General features: G+C 31.7%; 1 protein-coding gene across 3 annotated transcripts in view; it reads left to right on the forward strand.

Annotated features, from left to right (window-relative positions):
* The window catches only part of GRIA2 (glutamate ionotropic receptor AMPA type subunit 2), a 140,999-nt gene extending 138,107 nt beyond the window's left edge, over positions 1–2,892 (forward strand). For all 3 annotated transcript variants that reach the window (XM_079154286.1, XM_079154285.1, XM_079154289.1), the window contains exon 16: positions 1–2,892. This exon is cut by the window's left edge and continues 235 nt beyond it. The gene's annotated coding sequence lies outside the window, so the exon portion shown is untranslated.
* Positions 2,893–16,975: the final 14,083 nt, after the last annotated feature.

Raw genomic sequence — 16,975 nt, forward strand, 5'->3', positions numbered from 1 at the left:
ATCCCGTATCTTGAAGACTTTTCTTTCAGCCAAGAATTCTTAAATACGCGGAGTTCATCTTGAATTGTAAGGAATGATTAATTAAAAAAAAAAAAAAAACAGCATCCTTTTCTACTCGAATTACAGACGAAGCGTGGTGGACATGCACAGCTAACACGGAAGTACTAGAATTTAACCGAAGTCTTTGTACAGACAACAAACCTGTTTCTGCAGCCACTATTGTCAGTCTCTTGATTCATAATGACTTAAGCACACTTGACATCAACTGCATCAAGATGTGACATGTTTTATAAGAAAAAGAAAAAAAAAAAACACTTAAAATAAAAAAAAATATTTTTAGGTATTTTCACAAACAAACTGGCTTTTAAATAAATTTGCTTCCATATTGGTCGGATAAGACAAAAAAAAAAAATTAAACTGAGTGGGAAGTGATTAAAAAAAAAAAAAAGGCTTTAGGTATCAGTTCCATATTTTTCAAAGCCAAAAATGTAAATGCTAAGGGAAGAAAACAAAGAGAAGATTCCAATCTTGTAATTTAATATTGTTATTAAAACTTTAATGTATCCTATTCTTTAACATTTGGTGTTAATATAAAATTACTTGGCAATGCTTGACATTTGAAATAAACATTTTTCTATTGTTTTATTTGCAAGTGGTTCAATTAATTTTGCTTAGCTACAGTTTGGTCATAAATCAAGTGAGTTTAAAGACACTACCAAGTCATTAGGTTCCCAGAGAAAATTTTCCCCTTTTAAAGAGGCCAGGTGATTTTTTTTTTTTTTTTTTTAGTATGAAAGTTTCCCCAAATAATACCTGAATGTGTTTTTGATATGTCTTACTATACATAATAAAATATTTCTTAATACAAAAGCATTTAATCTATATAGATAAATGCAACTAGATTTAAAAAACTAATATTAAGAAACAAATATCAGAATTCGTGAGGTTTCATTTTTAAAGTGTTTGAGCTTGCAGAAAACCTGTATTAGTTGTAAAAGAAGTCAGAAATGCCTTGAAAGTAGCTTTATAGATAGTTGCCCACTGACCAAATTCCATAAACTAAATAAAAGTTTTTTGTTTTAAAAGTATAAGTACTATCATAAACCTTATAGTGATTAATTTAAACACTTTTGAATAATCCACAATATAGTTTTACCCATTCCTATCAATAAAAACAACCTTAATATATTATTTTTATATTTACTCCTCAGGTGGAATGGCTATTTTAATATGCCCAGTGTGGATAAGATATCACATTTCTGTAACTAAAGAGCTTGTATTTCTCTAGTTAATACGTTTTAATGATCTATCTTTCCCTTCATAAAATACCTTTTGTTTCCATTAAAGCACTCCAAATTACATTAATTTAGGCTTGTAAGCAATTATTTACATATTAATAGTCACTTTTAATATTTATATTCTTGTTACTTCTGCAAGGAAACCTCTGTTTGGCACTTGGTATTTACCAATTGCCTTTAAAACATTTTTTTTTTTTTTTTTGTTATACTTCATCGAAGGAAAGGAAAATGTAGGATTTACTAGAAACCACTGCAGTGAACATGGTGGCATGTGGTATCATGATATTCTTCACTAAATTTTACTGTCCCTGATCACAGATCCCAAAATAATACAGTATAATTTTAGTGCATTTCTCCTCACTAGGAATGTTGGAGGTGCATTTTAAGTTTTCATAATAAATGCTAGAATGACCAAATTGCAGACTAATTGTTTCCATATTGTACTTAAAAATGAGTTTTTAAAAATGAAAAGAGATGACTATATACAATCATTGCTATTTATTGTACCTCTGGGCCTACTCTTCCAAAAATTGAGCTTACCAATTTTTCTCTGTCAAGCTTGAAGTAATGTAAATAATTGAAATAATGTAAAGTTATATTTTCATGTTTTTATAGATACAACATGAGAAGAATACATAATGTAAGAGTATTTCAACTATGGATAATGTTGATTGGATAATGCACATTTCAGTTACAAACAGTAATTATAGTTTAATATCCATGTAACGGTGCATCAATATATTGCTATATAAATATGTCTGTGTGCATATAAGTGAAAAGTGGACAAACGAGTGACGACAGATGTCTAAAGGTTTTTTTATTCATTTTATATAAAACCTGTTATGGAAAGACCAAAATGTTTATGAAATATTCTTATGTAAATTTACAACTGTCCTTTACTGTACTTTTTTGTTTACAGTATAGTACCTTATTTTCTGCTGTGTTAAGTGAGTGTCAAGCTCTAAGGAGACATACACTTTCTACAACTTCTATTGAAGATATTGGGATTTCCAATTTTTCAGTGTACTCTGTCAGAAAATGCTTTTGATTTTATTTTTAAATCTAACATCGGATGGCTTTTTCGGAGTGTTGTAAAAATTCAATCATACATAAAACATGTTCTTAAAAAAAGTCAAAGATCTTTATTTTTATTTTATTTTTACTTACTAGTACTTCAAACTAATTACATAAAACCAAAAAAAGTTTATTTGGCATTATTCTCAAACAAAACCGACTGTTTCAATGTCAGCTGAGTACACATATAATAGGATACAAATATCTATTTTGTAAGTCAGATGATTAACAATTCTGGTAGTCCACACCTGCAGTTATTCAGTGCTCTGGGTATACGTAGAAATATGGCTATTAAGTGCATTACTCATTTTACGAAGATACACTGTTGATAAAACACCATGCGTTGCTATCACTGGCCATCCCACTGTATGTTGTCAGTTCATGCTGTGATAGTCATTAAAGCAGAAAGGTGACTTTGTTTACAAATTCCATGATTTGTTTCAAACAATGTGTCCATTTATTGTTTTACTGAAGGAATGTTAATGGAAACTGAAATATTTGCCATTTAAAATGTTTTTTTTTTTAAACAAATCTGATCATTTTACTATTTAGCCAATCTTATCTACATATATTCTAAAATTATGAAAACATTTTAGTTCTTCAAAATACATTAACTTTTCAAATATTGTGAATTTAAATACACTGAATGTTTAAAACATGAGTATACCGATGTATCTGCTTAAAAGCAGTTATCTTCACTTTCAGATCTATCAGTAGTATAAATATCTTGATTGTCATGAGCAAATGAGGAGAAGAATTAACAGTATAATAACCATACAGAATGACTTCCAATATAGTAACCTTGATAGTACTTAAAAGAAAATACTTGTTGAAATTCATTAAGAATACAAGAAACTTTTTCCTTTTATTCCATTTTTTCTCATCACATCCTTGAGGTACTTATCTAGCAAATGTGAACAAACAATTCCGTATCACTTCTAGCCTGGAATGTATTTCTGAGCATTTAAACCTGTTTTCTGATGATTACTTGTTTTCGGTTATGTAAAGGGTAGTATGATTCAGGCAATTATACTTTTTCTTTTAATTCAAGTTAAATAAGTAGGTGTTTTGATTCAATTAATTGCAAAAGCTGTCTATATTACCAACTTTAATTGGTAATGTACATATTAGTAACATAATATTAACTTTGGAGCATTTGTTGATTAAGTTTCACAAATTTTCTGTGAATGAACTCCCAACAAGATTATTGAAGGAGCTTCTAGAAAGCTATAAATACCCTTAGAAGTAGAGTAAATAAGCAAGGATTTCTGACAGTTAATATTGGTTTATTTTAAATTACCAACATGAAATAATGGGTAAGTATAAATGAATCAGCATGAAGCTTTGAGTGAAAATTTGGGGTGCATTAATTGATTTGTAAAAGTTGTATCGAATTTTGAAAAAGTCATTTAATGTGGTATTTTGGCTCAATCACGCCACTGGAAATTTTATTAGATACTAATCACTAAATTTACTTCATCATTTCTACTTCAAAACAACAAATCATGGCGTGTGGCAATGTAAGTACATGAAGGTTCAAATGTATTTACATAAACTTGATGACATCGAAACCCAAAGCAACACGGATCTCATTGGATCCAGTGAAATGAGGGAAGTGCCTACAGTAGAGCTGGATAATTTAGAATCTGTGCTTGTGGTTTGTTTTTTTTTTAAATTTTATTTTTATGGTTGCATTTTTTATTCGTTCTGATTAGTTATACATGACAATAGACTGCATTTATACATTTTGATAAATCATACATAAATGGAGTACAATTTCTCATTTTTCTGATTATACGTATTATAGGATACATCGGTCATGCAGTCATATGCACCTGAGGTAATAAAGTCTGTTGTGTTTTATGTCCTGTCTCTATTCATTTTCTTCTGGTCTAACCATTTTACATTTTCTTCTTGCCCTTAAGTACAACTGCCATTTTTCATATATTAGACTTCAGATCATATCTCTTTTTTAAGTTTCATTCATCGTGGTTTTTTTTTTTTTTTTTTTCTTTATGTTATTCCATCTATTTCTGGCTTGTCTTTCAAGAGGTTTTGCTTTGAGGGCACATGGAATGCATTTCATTTTGTCCAAGATAGGGTTGACAAGTTTCAAAGTCTTCTTAATAACTGTAATAAATGACTAGGAATATCTCGAATGAAGTAAAAATTTCCTGCTAAGTTCTATTTCTGTATCACTCACATCTTCTGATGCAGTACCTGCCAATTTGTTATATTCCTTCATGTACTTAAGGAGCCTCACAATTAATAATTTCAGAAGGAAACAGGAGACTGATGAAGCAGGAAGAGTGTTTTTACTGTTTGCTCTTCAAATTCCTCTTTAAAACCACTTTACAATAAGCACAAGCCAATTCTCTGTTTTATTTCTACTCTTAAGTACTTCTATATTGTTCTTTAAATTGCTTTTTGTCCCATTAGGTGTAAGTTAATTTTGCTATTTCAGAGACAAAGTCCTTTTTGCATATGCATACACTCACCATTACTTCACTGGATATGCCTGAATCCACTGAAAGAATTTGGTCATTTTTCTTTTCTTTTTTGTTTCCTTTCAGGTTAATGTGGCAATTTCATTTTACTGTAAATTGGAATGTGGGGGAGTGGATTAAAGTCTTGAGAGGTCAAAACCAGATTCTAGCTTTATTTTTCCCTTTTTCTCCCTCCTGTTCTTTTCTGTCTTCTCAACTGGAGTATGTGGATACTAGGATGATGTCCCTGGAATGATGAAAGGAAATTTGATATGATTATTAAAGCAATGCAACATATTCTCTTTTTAAAATAATGGTTTAAAGAATTGGGTTCATGCATTGGCATGCCACTTGATATAGAAAAGTTTTTGGTATTCAGTTACAAATGTGTTTCATCATCTCAAAATATCAGTAAAACAGTTGTAGCCTGTTAACTTTCATTTATGAATTCATTTATTCACTGATTCCATCTAACAGTTTTATTGAATGTATTCTTCAATAAGTATATAATCAAGGTAAGGGCTAAATTTGAAGTCTCTATTTTGAAGATTAAATATTATATTTTCTTTAAAGCACATATTCTTTATTCCAATCACTTAGAAACAACATGATTACTTGGATTACTCTGTGACAATTTAGAGTTATATATTCTTTACCCAAGAATTTTTAACTGAAGACGTTCAAACTTTCATTTAGAACTGAGGTCTGCTAACATTCAAAGGTCTTCTCAAATATGTGCTCTCAAAACACTCTTAGATTATATAAACTGTGCTCATTCATGAATTGGTTATTGAATCAATATTTCTATCTCTAGTCTCAGAGTCAATGTAAATTCATTAGCAAACAACACAGTTAAATCTCTCATCTGCATAGTTTACATGTATCTAAAGCCTATTTATTTGAATAAGAGTTAATTCAGTTAACAAAATATTTTGTGTCACCCCCTAAACAGCATGTTACATTCAAACTGCAATAAAAATTACAGAAACAAGCTGGTAATTTCTCAACCCAATTCAGAATTAACAAATTAATAAATGTGGTTAAAATGAATATCACTATTTACCATTGTTCACTTGATTTCCTTTATATCAAATCACATCTGAACTCAGTAAAGGTAGTTGATTACAAATGAGAAAGGTTGTTAGGAAATTTTTACTTTTACTGAATTTCCTAAAAAAGGAAAAAATTATGTGTTTGTATTAGGAATGTTGATGTTTCAGCCATAATATTTTAATTATCAGCCATTTTATTGCCAATATTAATAGGCAAGAAAGACCATTTGGGAAGCATCAGGATCAAAGTCAATTGTAAATTAATGGATGCCTATTTTTATTTATTCTCTTTTATTTGACTAACTTGACTCTTGGTACAATTTAGTAGTTTTTTTATTAGTAATATTCTTTCTTAGCATCTTATGGTCAAGAATTCTGTGGTATTAAAATTTCTGTGGCTTATTGGGATTTTATGATTTAAGCTTTTTGATATATTCGATGTCTATCCAAAACACTTTGTGTACATTTACAGATTTTGAAGGAAATAGACTCATGAAAATGACTTGCAAGTTTCTTGAAACAATTATATAGAAAATGGAAGTCTGTAGTATTATGAACTTTATGTTCTTATCCTGTCTCTGCCTTTTCTCCCTCACCTTCCAGATTAGACTTTGCTGACTGGTCATCGCAACTAATTAGAATAGTTTTTCTGAAGTCTAATCCATGACTTACAATCACATGTAACAGTTCATTTTACGTGATTTTTAGATCATAGAGAGCACATTGATCTTTGCACATCCTTCTTGCAAATATGTGCCTTAGTTCTCCATGAGGGTCAATGTGGATGATCAGTGTGTGGCTGTCAGTGTTATTTAGAGCTCTTTTAAAATTACAATGCATTTTTGGATTTATAACTAAATTTAGTCTGTACCTTAAAAGACTTTTATGTCTCTTTTATGTGCATTATCTTGTCAGCTATTTGTGTTAAAGAGATAAACATTTCTTTGTTCACTTTTATTTAATGTTGTTTGTGTTTCTCTGTTTGTGTATGTTCATGTGTGTATTAAAAAATTCCACATCTTTGCAGCATTTATTCTGATAATTATTTATAACTTTGTTAACATACATTCTGAATTATTTTAACTCAAATTATGTTAAATGATTTAAAGTGAACTATTATGAATATTTTAAAAGGGTTTTCCAAAGAAATCAAGCAACCACCTAGGTTGGGCATATATGAGTCAAAGTCAGAGTATAGTCAAGAATTACTCCTTGCTATTTTCATTTGAAATTTATTTAAGTATTTGATTATTCAAAATTAAATTTCTAAGATTTGTAGTTGATAGCTATCTAAGCATCTCCACATGGGAAAGAATTTTGGAGTCATGTTTACTACTGTGTCTCATCTTTTGCATTTTCTTCATCACAAAACAATAACTCATGGAGAATAAAATTGTGCTTCAATTTCAGAAATTGGTTTTAAGAAAGTTAGAAAAAACTAAGTACTACAAATATCTGAACTACGTTTTCTCACACTAAGGGACAACAAGTTACCAATAAAATTTCCAAAGAGTCATGATCATCTTCAGGACACCAATCTCCCTGATGGTATTCTTACTGAGGCTTAGAAGGGCTAAGTCATTGGTCACTGGTATATAGTTAATAAAGGACCAGTCAGAATAGTAACCCAGGGCTAATTTCCTATTGCAATCCCTCTTTTTCTTTTCTACCAGGTAGAATTGCTTTGTTCTCATAAAAACTATTATTAGAATTACTATTATTATAATATATAAGTACTATATACACATAGTATATAATACATACATATGCAGAGGTAATTATATATAACAGTTTAAAAATAATTAAAAACTTTTGTATTAAGGTGCACTTTTGCACTTACTACAACATACAAAATCCCTGGATGGGATATATTGAATACAAATGGCTTTAGAAATATCATGATAGTTAAATAGAAATTCAATGTTAAATGTTATAATTATATATATATTTTAAAATAATGACATTTATTTTTACTGATGTCTTAATATTTATGATGAAAACAATCACTTTAATAATTAGTAGAGAAAGACACATCTTTTTTTGCTTAATGACTATACTAAAACCGCTGTCAAAAAAGTTGGGCTCATAAATACAAACACAAGTTATCATTCATACTTATTTGATTTTAAAAATACAAAAATGGGGCTGGGGATATAGCTCAGTTGGTTGAGTGCTTGCCTTGCAAGCATGAGGCCCTGGGTTCAAATCCCCAGCACTGCAAAAATAAATAAATAAATAAAAGTACAAAAATATTTTTAAATAAAAATATGAAAAACTGACAGGAATCATATTGAGTAGGTAACATCAAATATGCATTCTGATGCTTTATTTTTTCTATTTATAAAAATAATTTTAGCTCTATTAAATTATAAAATGATAATATATGGTTTTGTGGCTTATATAAAATTTTTGCTCACCAAAGTTTAATATTATTGTATGGCAATATGTAAATTTTAAAATATATTCATGTCTGGCTCTTAGATTTACAGTCATTATATCTTATCCCATTTTTCTGACTGCCATAGTATCCTTTCCAATACAATGGCAAAAGAAAAAATTTCCACAAGTGTAAAACTTATTTTATTTTGGAAAAACATACATGATTTTACTATTTTTACTTCCCTGTTTCACCCTTGTCTTTTATATAATATGCCCTATCCGTCTAGAAATCTCTCATTTTATAGGCATCAGTGTGACAATGATTGCTTGGTCTTTTTTATTTCCCCCTTTACATTGTTAGTCCCTACACAAATCTTTCCCATAAATAGTTGAGTAAAAGCCCAGTAATCTCTCAAATGCCATGCAAAAATTTTCCTGTCCGGTGACCCCTTCACCTGGATCTCTCCAACTGTACTCTAAACAAAGCTAATTAAACTTATTTGTTGTTGCTATTGTTCAAATGTTGAATCCAGGAGAAATCTGTCTAATATAGCATTGTGGCCATACTAGAGGGTTTGCTTAAATGTCATTTTCTCTTGTACAATGCAAGCATCATGAGGCTAGGGATAAATATATTTTATTAATCTTTTAGTGCTTAATAATTTTTGAAAATAATGATAATAGTTTATAGCTACAAAACTTATTCTGTATGCCATGAATTGCATTATGAAGAACATACTCTTGCTGCCATTTATTCTCATTTTCCAAAAATGGAACCTGAGACATGAAGGAACAGAGAGGTTAAATAATTTGCTCAAACTCACATAGTAAGAGAAAGAAAGGGTTTTACACTTGGGCATGCTGGTTGCAAAGATAGTAATGCTCAGTTGAAATGGGTCACAATGCAATGCTGTGTGATATAAAGGGTTCTAAAAAAATAAATTAAGGTACCCAACAGCCTGACAGGTGCCCAGGGCATAGTTTATATCAAGCACTCAAACATCACTGGAAAACATCAGTGAATACGTAATGAAGCAGAGAGAGAGTATTTAGTGGAGTCCCCATGGAATTGTAGTATGTATGATTGGAAAGACATATCTCTTAGGCTATAATGTGATTCCTGAAAGATATGCTCCAGAAAGATATGATCCAATAATGATGGAGAGGTGCCAAATTGCCATCAAAAGAGAGTATGTGACACTATCTGTATAGCTTTTGCTTTGTTGACTATGAAGTCCACTTAGAATTATTAAGGAGATGGGAGCTAAGCTCAGCATAGTTCATTCCCTTCTCTTCAGAAACTATTTTTATATTAGATTATTTTCACACATTGCTGTTTTTTTTAAAAAAAATCATATTATATATCCAGATTCCTGACAAATCACATTAATTTTGTTTAGCAATTTTTTGAATGACTTCCTTTCAAAAAAGGGCTTTATTATTTCAATTTTTTATTAGATTCCTCCAAATAAATTATTACTATTCATATCTGATTAAGATATTACCAGGTGTCCTTTTCTTTCTATCTCAACTCTTTTCAAAGTATTCTGCTTCTACCTTTCTCACTGGAAATCCATCTTTTCCTATGAATATATTATCATAGAGTACTATCTGTGCTGAATTTTCTCAAATGTGCATGGATGGCTTAGTTACTTCCTCATGTTCAGACCTGGTTGAATATATATTCATATGAACAGTTGAATATACATTGCATTGATGGTTGAATATATCATATATATGAACATATGTATGATATATACATAGGATATATTCAACTGTTCATTGGATTTACTGGTACTAATGTAATATGAATAAAAATGGCTAATAGTCATTGAACATCTGTTAGATATCAGTCACCATTTTAAACATGTTAAATATATCAATGATATTCAATACAAATATAATATGAGGTTGATATTATCATCTCTACTGACCTCAATGAAATAGAGGCAAAAAGAGATTACATAACTTGCTGTAACTCTCAATTACAGATAGAAATCTCCACAGGTTCTTCAACCTGAACAGACTTCAAAAGTAGATTCATTATTTTTGCCTAGATACCTGAAAAAAATTACTCTTCCTTCTGGCAAGTTCCTTTTGGTTATATTTGACTCATGGACTACCATTGTAAATGTGAAACTTATTACATACAGATAAAACAAATTACATTTCATCATTTTGGGAAGCATAGGAAAAACCCTTGTGCAGTTGATATTTTTCCTTTCATATTTCACATTTGTGAACATATGTAAATACTGATCAAGGCATTTTGGGCATTTGTAAATTCAACAGGAAAAGTTCCCAAACAATTCTTAATGATTTGTACCTTAAATTATAATTCATTTCATTTTAACAATTTGTCATTGTTCCTTGTTTCAAAAAATCACATCTAGATTGTCTTTTGTTAGAGTCCCAAAGAACTCATTTTAACTTTCTATGCTCTTATCTAATCATGCAGTTACTCATTAAATATTTACTGAGCACACATTTTGTGGCAGACTCTCTATTGTACTGTGTAATACATGGCATTGTTTCTTCTATTTAATATAAAAAATCAAGTTGTTCAAAGTTTTCTATAAATTACTTTCACTTGTCCTTTATGTATACCTCAGTCCCTCTGCTATTGCCTTGTTACATTCCTCATTGATGAGATGTAGGTGAAAATTATTTGCTGATTTATTCAGCAAATATTGAGCACCCACTTATCTACAGTGTGTGAGCATTATATTGCAACGATATCATCTGGAATAAAACAGAGTCCTACCCTTCTTAGAACTTCTGGCATGACTGGCATGACTGGTGAAAGCAATTTTGCCCAAGTACTCAAAAAAAAAAAAAAAAAAAAAAAAAAAAAGAAGGTAGAAAAGAAAATACCAGATAAGTCTGAAACATAGAACACCAGGGAGACACACTGAAGCGATGTCTCTTGCTCCACTTGGTTTTACAGGATCTATCTTTTCTGCTTCTCTTTCTGCTATTTCATTCAGTCTCTTTATGTTGCTCTCTTTACGGAGTATGACTTTTATTTAACAAAGGTGTGATTCATTTAATCCTTACAGCAATGGCAATAGATAGGAGTCATCATTACAAATGTCACTAATGAAGGGAGGATAAGGAACGCTCATATTCAGGTAGTTAGGAAGAGCCCTTCAAAGTCTGATCATTTTATTATATCATGCTGCTCTACTGTCTAATGACAACAGTGCGATTGGAACCACGCATTGCTTTCCTACTCAGGTCAGAAAATGCCTTGTGCATGTTTCTCAAATGTCATCTTGTGCTTACCCTAGAATAGAGTTTTGTATACCAGACTAGATCAGAACATCTCTCCCCAGTGAATTTCTCTTTCTTGTCTTTAAAAAGATCAAATTAATCTTTATGCCTTTCCTTAGGGTGGAAAAAGATCTTAATCACTTTTTCAAGTGAAGATCATTTCTGCTATTTCTTTCAAGTTGTTTTTATTAAAAAGAATTTTAAATGAAATATATTCAGATAATATAAACCCCTAGGAAAGCTCCTAGAAAAATCCCATAATAAGACATATTTAAAAACATAAGTGCATTAAGAGGGCACTTGATTAGAGCATTTTCAGGCACTCTTGTCTGTTCCTGGGCCTCTCGTTTGGTACTGCAATACTGCTTTCACCTTCAGTTCAATGTCCTCCATGTGTTCCTTCAAACATTGTCTTTGCCATTGGAATGGAAGATTTAGGCCACAGTAAACCTTGAAAAAGACATACTAGTGCTGGCAGTCAAGGAGAATTTCACATGTTGAATTGAGGCTACTGAGGTCATGTCAGTATCTGCTCAAACCATAAATCAATTGATTTTAATACTTAGATCTATTTTTAGGTGTCAAAGGTACAAGCTGCTACTACTTGTGAAACTAATTATCCATATTTATAGTGTGCAATTTATACTTAATAAAAATAAAAAATATTTATAAGAAATGACAACCAGGGAAGAGAAGAGTTGTTTGGATTCTCTGTAAATTAAATATTTGGTTTTCCAGATAGAACTTCCCTATTTATACCTTTAACATCATAACTTCCCTATTTATACCTTTAGTGGGAATGCTCATTCATTCACTAATAAATTCACATTCACAAGTATCTATTAAGTGTCAGTTATGCATCAAGGCAATAGATGTCTTTTTTTGGAGAAAATCACATAAAAATAGTGTTGTGATGTATTTTATGTAATCCTTCATCTACCAACTGTTTATTGATCACCAATTAGCATTCCAGGTTCTTGAGATACAGAGGTGAACAAAAGTCATAATGAAATAAGTACTTATTCTCATGGGGATTAGTCTTTTTTACAGTATACTGACAATATAAAAGTGGAAAGAGACATGCATGTTAGGATACGATGAGGACTATGAAGCAAAATAAAGCCAGGTAAAGAAATAGAGATGGATGGGAATATTATTTTTTGATAGGATGGTCAGGGAAGATTTGTTACTCTGAAATATGGATAAAAGTTGAGCCAGAAATTAAGTGAAATGAAAAAGCTTTGCAAAGATCTAGGTGAAGAGACTATCCAGCAGAGACACATAGAAGTATGAGATGAAGATGAAATCACAGATAATTTAAAAAACAAGTTGGTAATTAGAAACAGGATCAGAGTAATAATGGTTTTGATCTTCTGGAGCTTTGGTCATGTGAAGGGCTTTGGATGTGATTCAAGTGATATAGATGCCAATGTAGAATATGGGACAAGGAAATGACATAATTGAATCAATGTATTAAAATTGGCTACAGTTCAAAAAGTAATAACAACTAATCATTACTTGATGCTTACTACATGCCAACCCTATGCAAAGAATTTTATCTTGATTAACTGATACCATCCTTAGATTAACCCTATGAGGCACATTATATTATCCTCATTATTTACCAATAAGGAAACCTGGATGCATGAAATTGGTTCTCACTTGGTAACAGAACTGGTGACATTTGGGCTGGTAATTTTAACCAGCAAAACTGAGAGCAGAAAATGGGTGTCCAACCATGGTCACTAAGGAAATAGACTGCAGAGGAGTAGGAGCAATACCAGGAAGTTTATATGAGGAGTCCAGGTGAGAAGTGATACCTAGAGTAGTATGAGATGGCTGAATTAAGAATAAACTTTGAAGAAAAATCTTAAAAGATATGACGATGGATTATATAGAAAGTAAATTCACACTAGGTAAATAGTGGTGCTATTAACTGAGTTGGAAATGAGAGAGGGCAGGAGGTTTTTTTCATGTTTGTTTCATGTTTGGTTTTGTATATTGAGTAGAGGTGGAAAATCAGGAAGTTTATTTTGAACATAGAAGTCTGAAATAACAGCTCTGGCTAACAATTGAAACTATGTAGCTAGCATTTGGATGTACTCATCCTGAGACGTAAAATTGGAGAGTCATCAGCATAGAGATGGTATTTAAAACCATGGAACTGGATAAACTTATCACCAAGGAGGTCTAAGTGCTGATTCCTGAACACACTAATGTATAGAGGACTTGGTGGAGAACACAGAGGAGGAATAGCACTTGAGGTTGAAAGAAAATCCCAAAAGTTTAGTGCCCAATAAGTAGAAGATGTGATAGAGTAAAGAGAATAGAGTTTTGGAGCCCGAAAGCAGGTAACTCCTGGGATGAAGCAGGAAAGGTGCATATGGTCACATAGAGAGAGATCAAGTTCATGTTACCTCAGGTGCTTATCCAACAAATAGTTAAATAAATGCTTATTGAATATCTTCATTACACTATTCGGTAAAAAAGGGACAAAGATGTAAAGGTACAGTGTAGCAGTTCAGAATTTAAAAGCTCAAGAAACAACTGCTTAGTGTCATGGTCCTCAAAACAGAGTTTTGCAAACTCCTAGTTTTTTAAGTGTCTCAGAAACCAGAAGAGCACATTCCCCTGTTCATCCAAATGACAGTGAGTGCTTTGCTGTTAAAGTTACCAGATAGAATGACTGGCTATGTGTGTTTTGTTCCCTTCACACCAGCATGAGAATGATCAACAATGAAAATGAAACTCAATCACATTAAAAATGGGTGAGCTGGGGCCAGCGGTTGTGGCTCAGTGGTAGAGCGCTTGCCTATCGTGTGTGAGGCCCTGGGTTCAATTCTCATCACCACATATAAGTAAATGAATAAAATAAAGGTCTATCAACACCTAAAAATATATATTTAAAAAAAAGATGGTTAAGCTGAGTATTAGCAACAATTTGACTTAAAAGGGAATGAGCCCTGGTTAAGAATAAGATGATGGAGGCCAGATTCAAATCAAATAGGTGATTTAATAAACCAGTGATAACTAATAACCCACTATGTGTTAGCTGGGAATTTAATTTCCCCTCTTTCTGCATCAGGAAAATAGAGAAAATAATAGCATCTATTTTTTAGCGTGTTAGAGATTACACGATACAAGGTATTAAGGTACATAACACAGAGCTCAGTCTCAGTCAGAGTGCTTGTATTTTACCATGTCAATTTATGATATGGTCCTTATATCATTAGTCTGTGGAAACATTATTTTTAGAGCTTATGAATGAATACATTTGTGTAACTATTTTCTTATCACAAAGCAAGAAGATAATTTCTAAATTTATGATTCTATTTTTTTCAAACATAACTCTACATAAATCATTGTTCTTCGCTTGCTTCTATTATACAACTATATTTGTATGTATAACACCAAATTATAATTTCACAGCCATAGCTATTGGGTTTTTTGTTGTTGTTGTTCATTTACAGACTTTTTTCTACTCAACAGTTTCCATGAAGAGCTACAGGTCATTATAACATTCCTTTGTTCTATATTGCCATATATTTTTTAGGGATAATGTAAAGCAAAGCTGGTTGTACCTTTTTAACTCTTTTTATAATAAGCATGTGAGAAAATCACCACAAGCCATTCACTCCGTGAAGTCTTCCCCTGCAACACATTTCAGGAAGTATCTTACATGCCAAACCTCTTTCCTTTAGGTAAATGTCTCATCATTTGGAAGACAGGTGGTGAGGAATTTGGTTTTTCCATTCCATTTTAGTGCTTTGGGTTACTTATTGTTCAAGGAACAAAGAGTCCCTTTTTCTTGCCAAGGTCAAATTGAATTAATCTCTTTATAAGGCAGCTGTTGAAAAATGTGGAAATTCAACAAGCAGGAATGTACCAGTCAGAAAAGGTGTTTTGTGATTGAGGTTTTGTTTTCAAGCATAACTTGTTTATTATGATCTTTTTCAAATTTTTGCCAAAGATAATTTAATCAGATATTATCTTCCCCTCTGCTCTGTCTTCAGATGGAAAGACAAAGGCAGCTTTGTTGGAGGCCAGGATCTATGGATCTGACATGATCACTGATTGCCCAGAGCAAGGTGATTCACCAGCTACACATCTACTTACAATTCTTGCTGAGACTATTTTAGGCACTTGAAGGTCTTGACTTCTATGAAGTCTCACACCAAGCCAGTAATTATCAATTACCATTAAAAGCTAAGAACTGACCTAACAACAGATATCAGATATGATTTTTGTAATTTTAAAAGTCTTGCAAATGGAAAGAAATATGACTTTTTGTTGGAGAATATGTATAATTTTTAAAAAATATACACATTTGCTTAAAAATGAAGAAATTCTTTTAAAAACCTATCTCCTGCTAAAAAATTATATTCAACTCATAATCTAAAATTTTGAATTTTGTTTTCTGAACACTGTAGTGACTGAAGATTTTTTTCTTATTTGAAAATAATTCTATATTCAAGTATTTTAGTGATTGCAATGCAACTCAGTGAATAGGTCTTGATAGGAGTTAAACAGCACCAAAGAGGAAGTGAGAAGGCTGATTTTGGCAACAATTTAAAAATTTATATCAAATGTAAAGTGCTGCTGTGAGCCCTCTTATGTTGAAATTCTCAATTGGAATCTGGGTTTTCTAGAATGAATCAGCTCTGTTGATGGATTGTTAGTAGGCTGACATTATATATTCCTGCTGGTTCTAATTTTTGCTTACCAGTTGCCCTGAAGTGTTGCTTGTACTTCTGGGTCTTTGCTTTATAGTGTTTATCAAAACAGTCTAGAAAAATTTTAAAGATGCCTAGTTACTAAGCACAATGATATTGTAGAAATAAGTATGCTGTTCTTTCAATTTGAATCTTGATCCTGCCATTCCCTCATCATGTGACCTTGGACAAGTTCCCTCTCTCTACTCAGACATCCTCTGTATCATCTGAGACATCAGAATTTTAATGCCTATTGGGCAATCATTCCATGAGAAATCAATACACACTAAGCTAAATATCTAGGTGTTATTCTTTACTCCTCATTCCCTCGATTCTGTCAATTCTGAGGTCCATCTGTCAATTCTGAGGTCCATCAAATTAGGAAGTAATGGCAGTTCTAACTTCAAAATATTTTCCAAATCTACCCAGTTTACACTATATCCTTGGTATTACTAGTCCAACAGCCATCATCTCTACACTGAAGTACCAAATTAGTCTCCTGAAGTATTACTCTGCTTCCACTCTTACTGCCTGAGTTCTGGCACTGTATACATAACCTCCAGAAAGACCAGAGGGATCTCTTAAAAACACCGATAAAATAACATATGTACCCTCTGTTCATTTTACACAGAATAAGTCCAACCCTTCTCTCATGGCCTAAAGGTCCTGTATCCCCTTGCCCGGCCTGAAGTCTTATCTCC

The sequence above is a fragment of the Sciurus vulgaris genome (genome assembly GCF_902686455.1).
Source record: "Sciurus vulgaris genome assembly, chromosome: 9".
Classification (NCBI taxonomy): Eukaryota; Metazoa; Chordata; class Mammalia; order Rodentia; family Sciuridae; genus Sciurus; species Sciurus vulgaris.